The sequence below is a fragment of the Monodon monoceros genome, unplaced genomic scaffold (genome assembly GCF_005190385.1).
Source record: "Monodon monoceros isolate NGI ecotype Baffin Bay Population unplaced genomic scaffold, NGI_Narwhal_1 Super_Scaffold_18, whole genome shotgun sequence".
In the NCBI taxonomy this organism is placed as follows: domain Eukaryota; kingdom Metazoa; phylum Chordata; class Mammalia; order Artiodactyla; family Monodontidae; genus Monodon; species Monodon monoceros.
The window spans coordinates 96,840,179-96,862,587 of NW_021703774.1; positions in this window are offsets into that span (position 1 = coordinate 96,840,179).

The following is a 22,409-nucleotide window of genomic DNA, read 5'->3' on the forward strand; positions in this document are numbered from 1 at the left end:
TTTCTTAAAATGATTTATAGAAATAGAAAACCTTCAGTTTGAAAATAAGATATATTCCACAATTCTCATGAAGAAATAGGTCTTAATTGTTCTACTAGAGATTTTAATACTAGTCATTTGATTTATAAATAGTAATAAAAAGGATAATTACTCCATAAACTTACTAGCAATCAGAGTGAAAATCAGGGGGTAAGTTACAGCTTCATCAGGAAAGCAATGGCTAGGTTTTCAGTTGCCAAGCCAAACCTCATTCAAAACTGTGGGGAAATATGACTGATAGCACATTGAAAATATGTACAACAGTGAAAAACCAGGGCTTTGTGTAGATGTAATTAATTTTATTTTTCTTTCAGAATTTTGATCAAGATTATATTGTTCTAGAAAGAAAGTTATACATTAAAAATAAATTATTCTGATAGCTTTATTAGAACGTATATGTTTAGTAATGAATTACCAAGTTTTTTTTTTTTATACAGCTGGTTCTTGTTAGTTATCCATTTTATACATATTGGTGTATACATGTCAATCCCAATCTCCCAATTCATCACACAAGCACACACACTGCGCCCCCAGCCACTTTCCCCTCTTGGTGTCCATACGTTTGTTCCTTGCCTCTGTGTCTCTCAATTTCTGCTCTGCAAGCTGGTTCATCTGTACCATTCTTCTAGGTTCCACATATATGCGTTGATATATGATATTTGTTTTTCTCTTTCTGACTTACTTCACTCTGTATGACAGTCTCTAGATCCATCCATGTCTCTACAAATGACCCGATTTTGTTCTTTTTATGGCTGAGTAATATTACATTGTGTATATGTACCACATTTCCTTTATCCATTCATCTGTCAATGGGTATCTAGGTTGTTTCCCTGCCCTCGCTATTGTAAATAGTGCTGCAATGAACATTGAGGTACATGTGTCTTTTTGAATTCTGGTTTTCTCTGGGTGTATGCCCAGTAGTAGGATTGCTGGGTCATATGGTCATTACATTTTTAGTTTCTTAAGGAACCTCCATACTGTTCTCCATAGTGGCTGTATCAATTTACATTACCACCAGCACTGCAAAAGGGTTCCCTTTTCTCCACACCCTCTCCAGCATTTGCTGTTTGTAGATTTTCTGAGGATGGCCATTCTAACTGGTGTGAGGTGATACCTCACGCTAGCTTTGATTTGCATTTCCCTAATAATTAGTGATGTTGAGCAGCTTTTCATGTGCCTCTTGCCCATCTGTATGTCTTCTTTGGAGAAATGTCTATTTAGGTCTTCTGCCAATTTTTGGATTGGGTTGTTTGTTTTTTTTAATATTGAGCTGCATGAACTGTTTATATATTTTGAAGATTAATCCTTCATCCATTGATTCATTTGCAAATATTTTCTCCCATTCTGAGGGTTCTCTTTTCATCTTGTTTGCAGTTTCCTTTGTTGCACAAAAACTTTTGTTTCATTAGGTCCCATTTGTTTGTTTTTATTTCTATTACTCTAGGAGGTGGATCAAAAAAGATCTTGCTGTGATTTATGTCAAAGAGTGTTCTTCCTATGTTTTCCTCTAAGAGTTTTACATTGTCCAGTCTTACATTTAGGTCTCTAATCCATTTTGAGTTTATTTTTGTGTATGGTGTTACGGAGTGTTCTAATTTCATTCTTTTACATGTAGCTGTCCAGTTTTCCCAGCACCACTTACTGAAGAGACTGTCTTTTCTCCATTGTATATCCTTGCCTCCTTTGTCATAGATTAGTTGACCATAGGTGCGTGGCTTTACCTCTGGGCTTTCTATGCTGTTCCATTAATCTATATTTCTGTTTTTGTGCCAGTACCATATTGTCTTGTTTACTGTAGCTTTGTAGTATAGTCTGAAGTCAGGGAGCCTGATTCCTCCAGCTCCGTATTTTTCCCTCAAGACTGCTTTGGCTGTTCAGGGTCTTTTCTGTCTCCATACAAATTTTAAGATTTTTTTGTTCTAGTTCTGCAAAAAACGCCATTGGTAATTTGATAGGGATTACATTGGTAATTTGATAGGGAGTGGGTAGTGTAGTCATTTTCACAATATTGATTCTTCTAATGCAAGAACATGGTATATCTCTCTATTTGTTGGTATCATCTTTAATTTCTTTCATCAGTGTCTTATAGTTTTCTGCATACAGGTCTTTTGTCTCCCTAGGTAGGTTTATTTTTAGGTATTTTATTCTTTTTGTTGCAATGGTAAATGGGAGTGTTTCCTTAATTTCTCTTTTAGAGTTTTCCTCATTAGTGTATAGGAATGCAAGAGATGTCTGTGCATTAATTTTGTATCCTGCAACTTTACCAAATTCATTGATTAGCTCTAGTAGTTTTCTGGTAGCATCTTTAGGATTGTCTGTGTATAGTATCATGTCATCTGCAAACAGTGACAGTTTTATGTCTTCTTTTCCAATTTGTATTCCTTTTTCTTCTCTGACTGCCGTAGCTAGGACTTCCAAAACTATGTTGAATAATAGCGGTGAGAGTGGATATCCTTGTCTTTTTCCTGATCTTAGAGGAAATGGTTTCAGTTTTTCACCATTGAGGACGATATTTGCTGTGGGTTTGTCATATATGGCCTTCATTATGTTGAGGTAGGTTCCCTCTATGCCCACTTTCTGGTGAGTTTTTATCATAAATGGGTGTTGAATTTTGACAAAAGTTTTTCTGCGTCTATTGAGATGATCATACGGTTTTTATTCTTCAATTTGTTAATATGGTGTATCACATTGATTGAATTGCGTATATTGAAGAATCCTTGCATCTCTGGGATAAATCCCACTTGATCATGGTGTATGATCCTTTTAATGTGTTGTTGGATTCAGTTTGCTAGTATTTTGTTGAGGATTTTTGCATCTATATTTCTGAGTGATATTGGTCCGTAATTATCTTTGTTTGTAGTATCTTTGTCTGGTTTTGGTGTCAGGGTGTTGGTGGCCTCATAGAATGAGTTTGGGAGTGTTCTTTTGTCTGCAATGTTTTGGAAGAGTTTGAGAAGGATGGGTGTTAGCTCTTCTCTAAACATTTGATAGAATTCACCTGTGAAGCCATCTTGTCCTGGACTTTTGTTTGTTGGAAGATTTTTAATCACAGTTTCAATATCATTACTTGTGATAGGTCTGTTTATATTTTCTAATTCTTCCTGGTTCAGTCTAGGAAAATTGTACCTTTCCATGAATTTATCCATTTCTTTGTGGTTGTTCATTTTACTGGCAATGATAGTTGTTTGTAATAGTCTCTTATAATCCTTTGTATTTCTGTGGTGTCAGTTGTTACTCCTCCTTTTTCATATATGTTTAGTGATGAATTACCAAGATTTTAAAACTAGATTTGGCTTTAGGCCTGTAAGTTGGTTCTTGCTTTGTTTCTCTGCTTGATTGGTTTGATTACATGGTTCTTTAGATACTGGGACTTGTGTAAAGTTTGACTTCTAGGAACAAGATATTCAAACAGAAAATCAGGACATAAGCCATCTTCCAGAAATCTCTATTCTACAGCATTATTTTAAAATTCAATCTGAAAACTGCAGTAATCATGCTTAGCTTTATCTTTTTCCTTCCTCAATTACTTTCTTCATTGGATAAACCTCTTGAGTACCAGAAGAATGACTTGCAGGTAGATAAGATTCTTCCTCCTGCTTTCATTTCTGAGTGTAGTTCAGACCCTTAGTTAAAAACATCCACCCGGTATGGTTAAACAAACTGTGGTGCATTCATACCATGAAATACCACTTGATAAAAATGATACACAACTTGAATGCATCTCAAGGTCATTAAGCTAGTGGAAAAAGCCAATATAAAAGGTCACAAACTACATGACTCCATTATTGATATAACATTCTTGAAATGAAAAAAATTACAGAGATGGAGAACAAATTAGCCAGAGGTTAGGGATGGTAGTGAGAGGGGAGTGGATATGACTATAAGAGGTAGTGATAGGACAGTCCTATATCTTGATTGCAGTGATGGTTACATGAATCTACATATGTGATAAAATGGCACAGGACTATATACATACATTGTACTAAGGTGATTCCCTGGGTTCTGATATTATATCATAGCTATATAAGCGGTAGTTATTGGGGAAAAGAGTTATATGATATCTCTCTCTGTACTCTCTTTACAACTTCCTGTAACTCTATAATTATTTCAAAATAATTTTTTCAAAATGGGGAAGTGGTAGGAGAGACGCCTTCTGAAGGTTCAAGGGTGAAGGAATAAGTTTTACCAGTCTACAAGCCAAATCTGTTTTTAAAAGTAAAAACAAAACAAACAAAAAGCTGCATGCAGAAAGTGTTGACTGCCCCTTCAAAAATATATGTTCATAATTCTCATTTTGAGGTTTAGGAAAAAATGTGTGCATGTGCATAAATTTTCCTAACAATTTTATAATGTATAATTTTAATATAAGTATTATATAATATATATTAGATTTTGTATTTTTTAACACATAATAGACTTTCTTAGTAAATATATATTATATACCTTTTACTATACATAATATATTGTTTTACTTAGCAAATTTATCTTTCTAAACTTAAATAGATTATTGTGCTAGCCAGGGAAGTCCTCCAAATGTCTAAATGGTGTTATATGCCAATCTCTGAGTGGAATCATCAATTCTAAAATATAACTGAAACTATATAAATCTAAAATATTTATTTTAAGATGTAGTTCAGCATATTAGTTAGCTTTCAGGTAAACTGAATTTAAATAAATTTAAAATCCTTATTTGAAGGTATGGATTAGGAGGTTAGTTGGCTTTTGCGTAAATTGAACTTATATAAACATGGAGTCTTGATTTAGAAATGTAGTTAAGGATGTCAGCTGGCTTTTGTATATGTGTATTTTTGTTTAATTTGCATAATGTGGCCAATTATGCAATTTGCATATTCTATCACCTAATAGTTGGGTGACCTGGGGCAAGTAACTGTAAGCTCTCTACATTTCTGGAATAATATCTGTTTTACCTTCATCACAAGATACAACACTAAACAAAGGTTATTGTTACTAATTAAAAATAATTGCAACAGGGCTATTCTGTCAACCTGTGGTATGTGATCTGTTGATAAACAATATCTTTCCCACCTTTAAAGAAAAATTCAAATGAGGGACAAACCAAAGATGTCCCTTATTAGATCTAATTAAATAGCTTCAAATGAAACACTTAAACAAGCAGATAAGGTAGAAATTAAAAAAAATAGTCATCCTCCATAACAGTGACACAGGACATGTATGTTCCTTTTATTATGCTAGTTGTAATTTCCTGCATCCTATTTGTGAAATTATTTTCTCTCTAGCATCCAAACTTTCAAGTTATGCTTACTCATTTGAAACTACTTATTGATTCTAATCTTACAAAATAATGGTAACAATTTTTATAATAACAAAACAAATATAAACAGACTATATATTCAACAAGTAGAGAATGGATAAACAATATTATATTTATTATAATCACATGTATGGCATTTTCAGAAACATAATTTAAAAAACAAGATGTATCAGCTCAACTATATGAAAATATGGTCTAAAAATTAGAGTGTCAAGATCCATTCATGATAAAAACTCTCAACAAAGTGAGTATAGAGAGACCATGCCTCAACATAACAAGCGTCATTGATAACAAGCCCACAGCTAACATAGTCAATGGTAAAAAGGTGAAAGCTTTCCCTCTAAAAACAGGAAGAGGACAAGGATGCCCACACTTATTACTTTCATTCAACATAATATTGAAAGTCATAGCCACAGCAAGTAGTCAAGAAAAAAAAAAGCCATCCAGATTGGGAAGAAAGAAGTAAAACTGTGTCTATTTGCAGTTGACATTATATTATATATAAGAAACCCTAAATGTTCCACCAAAACACTGTTACAAAAAATAAACAAATTCATAGTTGTAGGATACAAAATCAATCTATAAAAATCAGTGGCATTTTTATACACTAATATGAATTATCAGAGAAATTAAGAAAATAACCTCATTTATAATTGCAGCAAAAGAATAAAATACCTAGGAATAAATTTAACCAAGGAAGTGAATGACCTGTACACTAAAACTATTAAACATTGATTAGAGAACTTGAAGAGTTCTAAATAAATGGAAAGATATTCTTTGCTCATGAAACAGAAGAATTAATATTGTTAAATTGTCCATACTACCCAAAGCAATCTACAGATTCAGTACAATTCTTATCTAAATTCCAGTTGTAATTTTCACAGAAACAGAAAAAAAATCCTAAAATTTGTGGGAACAATGAAAGACCTTGAATAGCCAAAACAATCTTGAGAAAGAAGAAAAAGCTGAATGCATCACACACATCCTGATTTCAAACTATATTACGAAGCTAAGAGTAATCAAAATTGTATGGTACTGGTATAAAAACAGACACATAGATCAATGGAACAGAATAGAGAGCTCAGAAATAAACCCGTGCATACATGGTTGACTAATTTACAACAAAGGAGTCAAGAATAATGCAATGGGGAAAGGATAATCTCTTGAATAAATGGTGCTGGGAAAACTGGACAGCCACATGCCAAAGAATAAACTGGATTCTCATCTTCACCATACACAAAAATCAACTCAAAATGGATTAAAGACTTGAACACAAGACCTGAAACCATAAAATTCCTCGAAGAAAGCATAGGTGGTAAGCTCCTTGACACTGGTCCTGACAATATTTTTGGATTTGCCAACAAATAACAAAGGCAACAAAAGGAAAAATAAACAAGTGTAACTTCATCAAACTAAAAAGCTTCTGCACGGCAAAGGAAACCATCAAAAAAACCCAAATAAACAACAAAAAAAGAAAAGGCAGTTCTGGAATGGGAGAAAATATTTGTGAATGATACATCTAATAAGGTGTTAATATCCAAAATATACAAGGAACTTAATCAACTCAGTAGCACAAAAACAAAAAAACCTCAATTTAAAAATGGGCAAAGGACCTAAATAAACATTTTTCCAAAGGAAACATATACATGGCCTACAGGTATGTGAAAAAGTGTTCAAAATCAGTAATAATCAGAGAAATGCAAATCAAAACCACGAGACATCGCTTCACACCTTTTAGGATGGTCATTATCAAAATGACAAGAGATAACATATACTGGTGAGAATTTGGAGAAAAGAGAACACTTGTGCACTGTTGGTGGGAATGTAAGCTAGTATAGCTGCTATGGAAAACATTATGGAGGTCTCTCAAGAACTTAAGCATAGAACTACAATGTGATCCAGCAATTACACTTCTGGGTATATATCAAAAAGAAACAAAATCATTATCTCGAAGAGGTATCAATATTCCCATGTTCATGCAGCATTATTCATAATAGCCAAGGTATGTAAACCCATGTGTCCATCAGCAAATGAATCAATATCACATATATAAGTATATATATAATATTGATCTATTCATATATATATATATATATCCTATCTATCTATCTCATATATACAAGGATATTATTCAGCCTTAAAAAAAAGAAAATCCTGTTATTGTAACTACGTGGATGAAACTGGAGGGCATTATGCTATGTGAAATAAACCAGACAGAGCAGGAAAATACTGCATGGTTTCATTTCACTTATATGTAGAAACTGAAAAAAAAAAAAGTCAACCTCATAGAAACACAATAAAAAAATAGTTACTAGGATATTGGCGTGAGGGGAATAGAGAGAGTTTGGTAAAAGGGTACTAATATATAACATGGTGACTGTAGTTGATAACCCTATATGATGTAATTGAAATTTTCTAAAAAGAGTAGAACTTAAATGTTTTCACATACACACCCAAAGGTAAATATGTGAGGTGATAGATGTGTTCAGTAACTCGATGGGGGGAATTCCCTTCATGTTGTACACATATATCAAATCATCATGTTATACACTTTAAATATCTTACAATTTTGTCAATTAGAGAGCAACAAAGCTGGGGGAAAATATAAGCATAGACATACATTAAAGTAATATGAAGATTAAGTCTACAACTAAAATTGAAGGTTAGAAGGAGTTGCTTCTGAATAGTAAGCATGTGAAGATATGGGACATAGGATACTAGTTTCTTAAAATTAGCTCTTCTCTGCCATAGGATTTTCTAATTTTGAGTATGTACTAATTTGATTAAAAACAAGACGTTTTAAAAGTAAGTGTATTTAAGAAACTGTAATTTTAAAGATTCAATGAGATATAAATCAGTCTTAAAAATAAGTATTTTGGAGTGGAAAGGGGGGGAAAGGATAGTTAGGGAGTTTGGGATTGACATGTACATACTGCTATATTTTAAATGGATAACCAACAAGGACCTACTGTATAGCACAGAAAATTCTTCTCAATATTATGTAACAACCAAAATGGGAAAAGAATTTGAAAAAGTATAGATACGTGTATATGTATAACCAAATCACTTTGCTGTACACCTGAAAATATCATGACATTGTTAATCAAATATATGCCAATATAAAAAAAAGTTTATAAAAATAAAAAAAAATAATTGAAAAAAAAGAAGTATTTTGGTAAACACAGCTTCCCAATAACCAATTATTTGGTAATACTTTTTCTGATCTGCACAGCTCTTGTACCCTCTTAAAAAGATTATTCAGACACTTCACGTGATTTCTTTCTCTGCCTGCCTGGACTTCAATGACTCTGTTTCTTAAGAACCCTAGTTCTTAACTTTGCCCTCCCATAGACTCAGCTTTAGTTCTGCTTTGATCCACTGAGCTCTACACTGTGACCAAGCCTAGTAGGATGAAGCAAAGTCTTCAGCAACTGTGCTGAAGGCTTGTTCTGGCTTCACTCATTATTCTCAGTGTGCACCATCCTTACCATCTGAGAGTTACGATTAGTTACTCATTAGGCCATATACTTCATAAAAGAATATGGAATTATGAAGAAAATGGTTTAGCCTTTACTGGCCATCTCTAACTTCTCACGTTAAAATAATTTCTGACCTCAGCAACAGAGAAGGGAGCCAAAAGGGAAGCATTACCTCAGGACAATCTCATTGTTCAAACAGAAATAATAACCAATTATAATTCCTACAGCTTGCCTTACACATCCCATTCCCAGGTAACATCTATTAAACCAACAATGTTGTTTTACTTATGGTGGAAAGGGTCAGTAAAACAAGCTTCTTAAATTCTACTTTCAACCAGGCCAAAATAAAGGGCATAGGCTTCTGACTGATGCCAATTTAATTACATGAATCTGGACATGCCCACTTTTAATAGTTAACAAAGTAAATCTTCCATGTCCATTAAGATTGTAGATGATGCTGCAAAGTTATATTGAAGGGTATAACACACAGCACAAATATTTACAGCAGGCTAAACTGTTTGTTACAATACTCATTTCTAAATGAATTACTTTGTGGGTAGTAGTAAAGCTGAAAACTAAGAAATAAGGGTCAGATTCCTCCTGTGAGATCTCCCTTGTAAAATTATCCCAAATGTAATAATACTACATTGTTGACTTAAGGACACTTTTCAGTGACATGCCATAGCTGACCTGTAATTTTTATTCTACATGATGCCAGCCCTAATAAAATGACACTTGTGAATGTAAATTAAGCTCAAAAGGGGACAGATTGCATGATTCTGGTTTCTTTCAGATGCCTGTAGGCTATCACAGGTTCCATATGTGAAGTAATTATGTTCACTGAAGGAAAGAATAAATGCTGTCAAATTGTGTACTGAGAGAGAAAGCAGCTATTATATTTCAGTAGTCGCTAGAGCATTGCCCCCAGACAGTAGCAAGATGTATAAGAAAATAAAAACTGTGCCAGCCATATATTACACATCTGCCTTTATATTTGTAGCTGCCTTTAAACGTATATTATACAAAGCCAATAACTTACCAATGAATGTTTCGGCTGTCTTCTTCAGTATATTTTCTGTAGAGCCATTTTGGAATATGTGGCATGATGGTTATAGAAGGGATAATGAATATAGATGTTTCTTAGTTCTGTTTTCCCTTATGTTGTGCTGCAAAACAACAACCCTGTTGGATCCCTGATGTTTGGCCTTTGCTTTTTTCCTTGAATAATATCTCAAATTCAACCTCAGATCTGCCCACTACTATTTTCCTTATAGCTGATGGGAATGGGTGTGAGACAGTCTGCATTCCAAACTTCATTACCTATTGAGTGCATTTTAAAAAATGAATTTCGTTAGGATAACAGGTAGCAATGAGCTGGTACTCATGCATCATGTAATTCATTAGATGAATTCTCATACTTTATCTTGCTCAGTATCTGAAGTAAAGAAGTAAATGATAACAATCTTTTTATTTTTTTAGGTATAGAGTTAATGGGACTTCTCTAAACCATCCTTCCTTGCCTACGGGAAATAGCATTGAGACCTGAGTGACACAACCCACATGCATTATGTCTGCATAATCACTGGAAGAGGAAAGTTCTATCATTTTGTGGATCTTGCTCCTTCCTCTGAGAAAGGGAGGTAACTTTTAAGAATGGTGACCTCCCACCTCCCGTTTGTGCCCCCCGAAAATTCTGTTGCCCTTATGCTTGTTCTTAACTGACCAAAGAGGCTCCCCGTCAGGCTCTTAAACATACTCTAAATTACCTCATTCTCCAATCTTCCCCTCCATCCTCTGAAAACTAAACAAAGCAAAATCTAGCATAACTCTTCAGAACAGTTTATTTTAGTTGAGTACAAAAAACAAAACAAAACAAAAAACAACAAGGGACTTCCCCAGCGGTCCATTGGTTAAGACTCCGAGTTTCCACTGTGGGGGGGGGGCGGGGTTCGATCCTTGGTTGGGGAACTAAGATCCCGCATGCCGCGAGGTGCGGCAAAAGAAAAGAAAAGGAGGGGCTTCCCTGGTGGCGCAGTGGTTGAGGGTCCGCCTGCTGATGCAGGGGACACGGGTTCGTGCCCCGGTCCGGGAGGATCCCGCATGCCGCAGAGCGGCTGGGCCCGTGAGCCATGACCACTGAGCTTGCGCATCTGGAGCCTGTGCTCCGCAGCAGGAGAGGCCGCAACGGTGAGAGGCCTGCGTATCGCAAAAAAAAAAAAAAAAAGAAGAAAAGGAAAGGAAAAAAAAAAAAAGACAACAACAGCAAAAACCTAACACATACTATGGTGTTGATGAGTGGGAGATAGTTGTCATTATTTGCACTTTACAGAGGAATATTTATTAAACTCAATGAGTGTTTCCAGACTGGGTTATAAAATGAATTATGGAATCACAGGTGGAATAGATTTTAAAGTCCTTTTACATCATTTAATAAACAGGATTTATCAGTTTCTCTGTGAAAAACTCTCGACCTTCAGGGAGGTTCTAGTGAATCCACTGAGTGCTAAAAGCACTCTTCTTCATAATGAGGTAAAATAAAAAACTGGCAACGATGATATTTCCTTTCGATACCAGTTTTCCCTTTTAGAGCTGCAAAGAAAACTTGCTTTCTTTTCTAGCACCCTTCAAAGTTTGAAGGCACTGGCCACATTACCACTCCCCAGCTGAGAGGTTTTGCCTTGAATACATTCAGGAAATACAAGGGAGAAAATGTTGGATAAGCTTCGTATTTTTTAAGTCATACAACTTTACCCCATTCCCCGCCCCCCACTATGGTAATACCAGTATTTTGTGCTTTTATCTGTCTTGGATTGTTATCAATGAATACTGAATTCTGTGAGAGTGATAAGAAGAATTCTAAACTATTTAAACTTCCAATCAGTTGCATCCTGTTTCCTTTGGGTATCTAGAACTGGACTAAGTCCTCATGTTGGGATGTGTATAAAGAAAAAGTGATGTGGGATGACCAGGAAAATATCTACTCAAACTCACAAAAGATACATTCTGCCCTGTGAACAAGGCAGAGAGTAGAATCTCTCTTGTTAAAGCAAAATATGTTTCCTAATTAATAAAACACCATACTTCACCTTTCTGAAACTAAAAAAAAAAATTTTTAATTAAAAAGAAATGAATTGACTGGTTCAAAGCACATGACCATGAAGGTCCTATTGTCTACGAGCCTCCAGCATTTTGTCTCAGGTGAGCTTCTTTTTTTTTTTTTTTTTTGCAGTACGCGGTCCTCTCACTGTTGTGGCCTCTCCCGTTGCAGAGCACAAGCTCCAGACGCGCAGGCTCAGCGGCCATGGCTCACGGGCCCAGCCACTCCGTGGCATGTGGGATCTTCCTGGACCAGGGCACGAACCTGTGTCCCCTGCATCGGCAGGCGGACTCTCAACCACTGTGCCACCGGGGAAGCCCCAGGTGAGCTTCTTAATGTGACTTCAAACCACCCCAAGTCAGATGAATCAGAAGAGGGGTGTGAATAGCCCTACTGAAATGAAGTAGAATTTTACATAGTGATGGTTTTTCATTTACTCTTTAGTAGCAAAATTCAACTTTATAATAACAGGAATCACTGACAAAGGCTGTATTGGGGAAGAAAATTCTTTGCAAAACCTCTTCCTGGTAACTCAACTAAAGAGAAGGAAATGGAGGCTGGGAATGGATGTCCCTTAATCTCTGATATGGACTGTTTTTTTTTTTAACAGCTTTATTGAGATACAATTCACATATCATACAACTCACCCATTTCAAGTGTATGATTCAATGGTGCTTAGTGTATTCACAGAGTTGCGCAACTATCAGAAATCAGTTTTAGAACATTTTCAAAACCCCCAAAGAAACCTTGGACCCATTAACAGTGGGTACTTCCCATTCTTCCCTCACCTTTGTCCCTGGAAACCACTAATCTAATTCCTGTCTCTATAGATTTAGATTTACCTATTCTGGACACTTCTTATAAGTAGAATTATATGTGATTCCATATAATAAAATCATACAATGTGGTCTTTTTTTGCCTGGCTTTTTTCACATAACATACTGTTTTCAAGGTTTATCCGTGCTGTAGCATGTATCAGTACTTCATTCCTTTTTGTTACCAAATAATATTCCATTTTATGGATATACTACATTTTGTTTATTCATTCGTCAGTTGATGGCCATTTGGGTTATTTCCACTTTTTGGCTATTTTAATAATACAGCTATGAAAATACAAGTTTTGTATGAATGTATGTTTTCATTTCTCTTCTTGAGAATTGCCGGGTCACATGGTAACTTTAATATTTTTGAGGAACTGCCAAACTCTTTCCAATATGGCTACAACTTATCACATTTCCACTACCAATGTATGAGAGTTCCAGTTTCTCTACATTCATGCCAACATTTATTTTGTCCTTTTGATTATAGCATCCTAGTGGGTATAAAGTGGTATCTCACTGTGGTTTGATTTATATTTTCCTAATGACTAATGGCATTGAGCATCTTCTCATGTGATTACTGGCCATTCATATATCTTCTTCACAGAAATGTCTATTCAAGTCATTTTCCAACTGGGTTATTTTTACATTTTTATTTTTGAGTTGTAAGAGGTATTTATATATTCTAGATTCTAGTCTCTTTTTAGATATATAATTTGCAAATATTTTCCCCATTTTGTAGGTTGTCTTTTTACTTTCTTGATAGTTTCCTTTGAAGCACAAAAGTTTTTAATTTTGACGAAGTCTAATTTATCTATCCTTACCTTTGTCGCTTTAGTTTTTGATGTCAAATTCAAGGAACCTTTGCCTAATCTAAGGTCACAAATATTGACTCCTATGCCGTCATCCAAGAGTTTTGTAGTTGTGGCTCTTAATTTAGGTCTGTGATCCATTTTGAGTTAATTTTTGTGTGTGGTATAAGGAAGATGTCCACCTTTATTCTTTTGTATGTGGATATTCATATTCCAGTACTATTTGTTGAAAAGACTATTCTTTCTCCACTGAAAATTCTTGGCCACCTTGTTGTCAACCCATTGACCATAAATGTATGATATGTACTTTTGACCTCAAATTATGAGAGGCTAAAAAGAATGAGAAAAATATTTCCTATGAGTTAGCCAGGACATTAAAAAGCAATAGATCTAATGAAGGGCCAGGATGAAGGTGAAGCAAGTGAGGTACTTGCTTCAGGCACAAAATTTAAGAGGGCAATATTTTAAAAAATCAAAATTGATGGAAAGAAGTATGTGCTGAACAAAATATTAGAATGTTAGATACAGACGGGATCAACATCATTGATTTTCCCTTTTGCCTTAGGCTCCAGTATGGCTTGGCACAGCACTGCTACTAATGTTACCTTTATTAACTATTTTGGTATTTTGTTTATCATGATTTTTTGCATTGTTTTTATTTATTTAAAACATTTATCTATTTATTTATTTATTTGGTTGCACCGGGTCTTAGTTGCAGCACGCATGTGGGATCTAGTTCCCTGACCAGGGATGGAACCCGGTCCCCCTGCATTGGGAGCGCAGAGTCTTACCCACTGGACCACCAGGGGAGTCCCTGCATTGTTTTTTAAACTATTACATTGGAGTACATTTATTGTGATTATTGGAGCCCTCCACCTTTAAATGTTGCTCTGAGGCAAGTGCCTCACTCATCTCACTTACCTGGCCCTGGGCCCAGCCCTGCTGACAACTACAAATAATGACTTCACACCCTAAACTTGCTACACAAGTTTTCTGCAAGCTTGACCAGCTAACCACAAACAAATGTCCATTTATCTAGTTAACCAGACAAATTCCTCTTTCCCTACTTAGAGATTTTTTATGTTGCACAACACTTGTTATCTATTAGTTAAAGTGATGTTTGATATTATGACACCTGATGCAGTTTGTCTGCCTAAATAAAAGTGTATAGAGAGCAAATCAAAAGCAGAGAACCTAATTTCAAATTCCATCCCTTGATTAACTATCCTCTGTAGGGCTTTAGTAGTTCCATCCTTTCATTATTAATTATCAGTATTGGCTGGTTATCTACTGGTCTACTGACAAGGCCACAGAGATGACATAAATGATCATGACAAGAGTGTGATGCTCCTGAGCAGCTGTAATACTTGCCCAGAATACTATGGGATTAGGTAATTACAGGAGGATTCTACTTTGTTAAGCATATATTATGAGATGTGGCTGATGAAATGGGGTATGGTTGGGGGAGAGAAAGGTCTATAAGTATCAAGAAAGGATAGGTGAAATAGGAACAAAAAGAGATTCTGGGGCTACTAGAGTCTATTCTCCCTCCATTTTCATAGTGACATTTAAGTTTTTCCATTAAAGATAACTTGGTTTTATATATAAGCCTAATCCATAATTCTTTCTGTTATTGCTTTGGGGTTGGGCAGCCATGATTGGAATTAACAAAGCCAACAGTATTTTTTATTATCTATTAACAAATATATCTGATTACTTTCAAACAAGAATAATGATTGACTTAGAATCAAGAGTTCATAATAAGTCAGTTCAGACAGAGGTTGAAGAGAGAAATTTGAGGGAAAAGACCTATCAAGGAAAAAGTTGTTGTGAGACTAGGAATAGCAGAGAAGAATGTAGCTTCTCAGGATAGTGTTGATATAACAACATGGGACATCTGTGACAGAGCCACCATGGAAAAATGTGGAGGTCTGAGGCCACTGAAGGTCAAAAATCTAATTTTCTACTCAGGGGTGGGTTTGCTAGTCCAGGGTCAAAATAAAACAATATTGATACAAGATGCAATCTCATTATCCCCCCTAGTCTGGTTTCTTTTTTGTTATCAACTCACATTTAGCAGATCAACCAGTCTCACTCTGAGGTAAAATTTTAAAAAGAAAAAGGTAAAGAAATATTTACTCAAGCAAATAATTACCACTTTATGAAGGAGCTATGAATGGCCACGTCATGAAGGCCTTTGCTGTCTTACATAACTTCTGTTTACTACTACTGCCAGCTTCCACTCGAGCCATTCTCCACTTGAGACAGACACCCTTTCCTGAAAAACTCATTCCTCTTAAGGGTAATAATGGTGATTCTCACTTGTGCCATTGCAGTTCCCAGTTAACATGGCCTGTGCTCACCAGGACTCCCCACCATAATGCTTTCTAATGTGTTCTACTGAACTCTGAACTCTGTTGTACAGTTTGATGGTCAAATATGTTTTTAAAAGATAGGAGATTATTTTTTATGACTATAGGCTATCTGAGAAACTTTGGCATTGGGAACCTCAAGGGTGGGCTGCTAGTGATGATGCTGAGAGATAGTGGTAGGGGTGGGTGGGATCTACATAATGTCTGTTACAAAGATTTGCCCATAGAGTCTTTCTTCATGATCTTTTTTTTTTTTTTTTTCTTTTGCAGTACGTGGGCCTCTCACAGCTGTGGCCTCTCCCGTTGCGGAGCACAGGCTCCGGACACGCAGGCTCAGCGGCCATGGCTCACGGGCCCAGCCACTCCGCGGCATGTGGGATTTTCTTGAACCGGGGCACGAACCCGTGTCCCCTGCAGCGGCAGGCGGACTCTCAACCACTGCGCCACCAGGGAAGCCCCTTCATGATCATTTTGACTAGAGTAGGGGTAAGGTGGATGAAGTTGCAAGATAACATAGTGTTCCTTCAGCACCAGTTTGGGAAAATGTGGTCTGTCTCCTATTTCTTCAATTTTAAGGGAGGTTTAAGGTTCAGAAGTTTGAGGAAGAACTAAAAATTCCCAAATTCATTCCCATTCCCAGACTCATTTATAAGCATAATACAAATTGCCCTTCTATATTTGGTTTGTATGAAAATATTCTATTTCTCAGCTGTACCAGTTTTCTCTTTCTGTGTAACAAATTACCACAAACTTAGTGGTTTAAACAACACACATGTATTATCTCACATTTTTTGTGGGTCACATATCCAGGTTTTTTTTTTTTTTAATAAAGTCTTTATTGAATTTGTTACAATATTGCTTCTGTTTTATGTTTTTGGTTTTTTGGTCCCGAGGCATGTGGGATCATGTCTCCCCGACCAGGGATGATTGAACCCGCACCTCTCGCATTGGAAGGTGAAATCTGAACCACTGGACCACCAGTGAAGTCGCTCCAGGTATTATTTAGTTAAGTTTTTTCCTTCAGGGTCTTACCAGTCTTCAATCCAGATGTTAGCTGGGGCTGTGTTCTCACCTGGGGCCTGTGCTCTTCTTCCAAGTTCTTGTGGTTGCTGGCAGAATTTATTTCCCTAGAGCTGTACAACTCATGGCAATTTGCTTCTTCAAAGCAGGAGAGAGACTATAAAATCAGGGAAACTCAGTCCCTTTTCTAAAACTTTCACATGGTTAAGTCAGGATCACACAGAACAATCTCCCTTTTGATTATCCTACAATCAACTCATTTGGGACCTTAACTACATCTGAAAAATCTTTTCACATTTGCTACCCTCTATTGGCCAGAAGCAAGTCCCAGGTTCTTCCTGAACTTAAGGGGAGGAGATTTTACAAAGATGTATCCCACTGGGGTCACCTCAGGATATGTCTGCCTCATCAACCCAAAGCCAATTTTCTTTTTAGCGCAATTTTTATTTGTTCCTTGGAAAAGAGTTTTTACTGTTCAGTTTACTATGAATAAGCTATTAATTATAGTAACCTTCTAAAACCATACACACCAGTGAAACAAAGCTTTATATCAATTCCTATTAATACTTATTTAAGAAACTATACTACAACTTGAATTGGATTATTCAAAAGCTGCAAATTTAAAACCTGTTCCTATACTTGCATGTCAACCCTGAAAGAATAGTCATGGAGGAGAATATCACAGTAAAATATATAATTATATTAAATGTTGTTATTTTAAATGTTTCTGATGACTTCTGATGAAAATTAAAAACACATTGTGACCTCCAGCCTTCAGGTTCCTTTTGGTTGGTTAGCACCTGTGAATTGGGAACATCAAGGCTGAAATGATGTACCATTAACTCAAATATTTAAACAGAGAAAAATTAGGGCTCAAAAAATTCTAGAGCAAATGATCACTGTACTCCAATATTTCACTTTACTAATAACTCATTTGTCATGGTGATTGTTGTTTTTAGTCTCATAGAGAGGTTTACATAAGGGGAGAGGACCTAAATAAATTCTTAGTAACTGTAACTTCATGGTTTTATCAAAATAGTTACAAAATAACTATTTTTACTTTTCAGTTGAAAAAATAGAATTGCATTTTTTTTCCCCAAAGAGGCCAATTCTATATATCTATAGAGGTATTTTGCACCCAATTCAGGGTAATGACTAGTCAAAGCTATGTGCGTGTGTGTGTGCGCGCGCGAGTGCGTGCATGGATTAAGGGTAAAGTGGGGAGAAAAGACAAATTGCTTTTTACTATAATGATATCTTGTTTTGTAAGCAAGATGGTTTGTTCAGCTTAAATGGTTGTTATGGTACCTCCACACAGGTAAAGTCTTGAGAAACATAGTCCATGGACTGGAGGCATATGTCTGAATTGTTGGATTTTCTGTTTTTGAAAAAGGTTTAGTTTCATGAGTCTATGAGAACTCTTATCTTTCTGAAAAAAGAAAAGAATTCAGTTCTTTTTAATTATAGAAAAAGCTGCCATTGAAATATATGTGGGGTTAGGCCTTACTGTACAAAACAATAGAGACAAATGGATTATTGTCACTAGATTGTGAGATATTCTAAACAAAATGGTTTGAGCTAAAAAAGAAACACTAGAAGATTAACATGGTAGGACAAATGGGAACAAAAGATATAAGTAGTCAAGCTATTGTGCATCATTTTAGTCAAAATAGTGGGCATTCTATTTAAAGATAACATAGTGAGATTTGAACACTAGTAACTATGTCTACCTCACTATATTAACTGACCTTTAAATGTGGTTGTCCCTTTCTTCCGCCCAAAGGACATTTACCTCATAAAATAAGCTATTCATTCACTCTAGAAAACCTAAAACATGGAGAAATATGCTAAACTGACATTTAGAATTATCTCAAAACACCTTTATGATAACTTACGTTATTATTTCCATATGACTTGAATCTGAGATTTTAAAATGTATTTTAAATCCATTTAAAATAATAGCCAGATATCAGGTGGCTATTAGGGTTATCTGATAATGATATCAGGATTTTTCTTAACAGCTAAGTAATTGCTCCTTTTCCATGCTCAAGGCAGGTTGAACTCGATGCCCTCTTCAAGATCTACACTTGTATCATATGAGGTAATGGGGCAGCAGGCTGACGTTTTAGGTAACACAGCATTGTTTTTATAATAAGGAGAAATGCTTTTCTACATTGTCTTCATAATTTGGGAAACAGTGGGAGCAGAGCATCAGAGAGTTATCAAGGTTGCAGACAGTGGCTGACCCGTGATCCAGAGCTGTGATCTATCAGCTAGGTTTTCTCTTCAGGACGTCTTTTTACTGCCCAGAAATACATCCTGCCTCCCCAGCTGGCCCCACAGTGCTTCCCAGAATCTTACAAGTCATAGGGAACACATTAAACAAAAATATTTCAGCAAGCTTCAGTACCTTGGATAGCTGCCTTAATATGACATAAATAAAAAGACTTTGGACACCTCATGGCTATAATTACATCAAAGAGAGCACAGGCAATTCCACTTTCTAGTCTCATGGAAGTTGAAAAGCATAGGCCTTGTTATAAAGCAGAATTCAATTGGAGGTGTATTCCTGAATCTTTTATCCCTTGGAGGAATACTTTCCTACATGATTTTAGCATACTTGACACTAGTAACTGAATGGATTTTCCCACCCAAACAATTTCAGAAATAGAAAGTAAACAAATAGATATACTTAGGATGAAAAGTATATGAGAAAAGATCAGATATCCAGTCCCTAGAATCTAAACGGATATTGGTATACCAATCACTACTCTCTTTTAGTGCTAAGTATGAAATCTGGGCTAACAAGTACAGCCAAACAGGCCTAGTGAGCACTTTCAGTGCACTTTGTGTGTGTGTGTGGGGGGCTGTTATAAATATATACCTGTGCTACAGGGAGAACTCCTGTTGCTCCTCATGAAAAGAATGCCTAATTTTAAACACCTAATGAGCTTGGTGGGGTGATCCAAGCTTCTAAAGATTTCCATAGACTTAGAGCTAATGAGAGCCAAGTTGTGGGCTGATTTGTATCAGTGGGAAGCTCTGCTTTTTGCTTGTCTAAAGGATGGAAGAGAAGTGTATAATGGCTTTTGCCTAGAGGCAATTCTCAGGCTAGCTTTTCACTTAAGTAAAGGGCATCTCTTTGCCCCCCAGGGCTTCCGACAGAACAACTACATATGAGGGCCTTCTTAAAGGTAAGTTTATTTTTAGATACACAACTGCTTGAAAAGAGATAGTTCAGTCACATCTATGTATTTGAAGACAAACACCCAGATATTTGCTCCATTTTATTCCCATCCCCGCATCTCCACCTCATTTTTTTAATTTTTAAACTGAATTTAGCCAAACTAGTTGAATTCAAGGAAAAGGTTTGTTTTTTTTTCATAAACATTAAACATATTCAGTTGCTTTTAGCTTTCATCATAACATATTATCCAATTTATGATATATAAATTACTTCTTCCTGCCCTTTGTTATGAGTTATTTTTGTGTTATTTAATATCCAATTGGTACAAATTGGAACCATGGAGTTTCCATGAAAAACAACCGTTGGCTCTCTGTGGGTATTGATATTAAATTTAGTAATATTAACAACAGGCACCATCAGAATTACTTTGAGCAGAGCATTATCCAACAAGACACTGTGGGATTAAGATATTTTAGTGGCATTAAATACCTGTCATTTCATTTCCATCACTTTGCAGTGGGTGGTTGATTGGGATTAGTGGGTAGATTAGTCTTTTTATGGAAATGTTTCTATGCATTCAAGAAGCACACCCTAAATGACTGGCTGAGTCCTATGTTCCTTTGTCTTTACTAGTAATGTAGTCCACGGTACCTACTATTTAAGGGGAAACATGCAGGGGAGGGGGAGACACCTAGGGTTAGGTTGCACTTCAAAAAGCTCTTGATTCAAAAATATGGGTTGATCACATGTGTTTTTCCGCTCCAACCTGTCTCTCCCTCCTCAATCCCCCAAATCAGAAGGAGATTCTCAGGGCAAAAAAAATTCTGAGAGAAAAAAAGAAGCTGAAAGAATGATAACAGAAAAGAGAACTGGCTCAGAGAGGGGCTGACTTGCCCTGTAGACCCCAAACAGCTCAAGACTAAGAAATACCAGGTATGAAGGGAAGTCGACCAGAAAGCAGAGGTGTTAATTAAACTTGTCTACAGAACATTTGAAACCCATCACCAGTACCACATACAGGCATTGCATGAAATGCCTGGTAGTTAGATGTTTTTCCCAGGCATAGGTTGGAGGTTTCTTCTCAAAAGGAATAAAATGAGCTGTTTTAAGAGAAGTAGTATGACATTAGAACACCAGAGAAAGCCCTGGAATTTGGGGTTCCCAGTGTTAACAATTGGCCCAGATAGTCATCAGATCCTGCCCATATATGTAGTGCTCATAAGCAGTGTTTTTAAGCATCATTGTTCAGAATAAAGTAAAGATCATCATTTTAGGAAAGTCAGTCACATGGAAGTGAAAGAACAAAATAAACAGCCAGAAGAAAATACCCTTGAAAAAAGATAATAAAACCTCCACAAAATAACCCTTCTAATTAGAGCTCAAAGCATATGAAAAGAAATGGCAAAGCAAAATAAAACAAAACAAATGAACAAAAAGGCATGATGTATTAGGCAAAGTAACAGAGAATGAGAGATCTCTTAGAAAATAAAAATATGACACTGAAATACAAAATTCAACAGAAGTGTTAGGATTTTAACACACATTACTTCCCCAGAACATAGAATGAGATAAAGAAGCATAAAATACATGAGAAAAGTTAAGAGACATAGAAGATCAACGTAGTATGCTAATGATCTGATTAATAGAAGTTACAGAAAGACAGAATAGAGTTAATTGGTAGAGAGAAAATTATCAAAATGATGTGCTTGGGTTTAGGTCTTTCTGCATTAATTGTGCTGAGTACTCAGTGTCTCCTTTTAGTCTGAAGACATGAATGCTTCTTCTCAAGTAAATTCTCTTATATTATTCCTTTGATAATTTTCTCTCTATCAATTAACTCTATGCTCTCTTTCTGTAACCTCTATGTATCAGATATTTTCATACATGCAAGGACACAGAAAACTTGATGCCTCACATTCTTGGGAAATTACTTGAAGAAGGAAACACAAAAACTGTGGAAATTACAAAAACAAAACAAAATGAAACAAAATAAACTCTGCTTACTCAAATATTACTTTATTACACATCTTACCTGACCACCATTTTTAATAGAAATTCTTGTTATTCTTTTATCCCCAGTGGTTCTCTTTTCCTTGACAACACTTATCACCACTTAACATGTTGATATACTTATTCTGTATTTATTTATTGTCTTCTCCATCCTCCATCCCCAATACAATATAAGCACTATGAAACCAAGGACTTTGTTAACAGTTGAGTCTCCATACAGCAGATGTTTGCTAAATATTTATTGTATGAGCAAGTGAATGCCTAAGTAAAGGCACCTGGGAA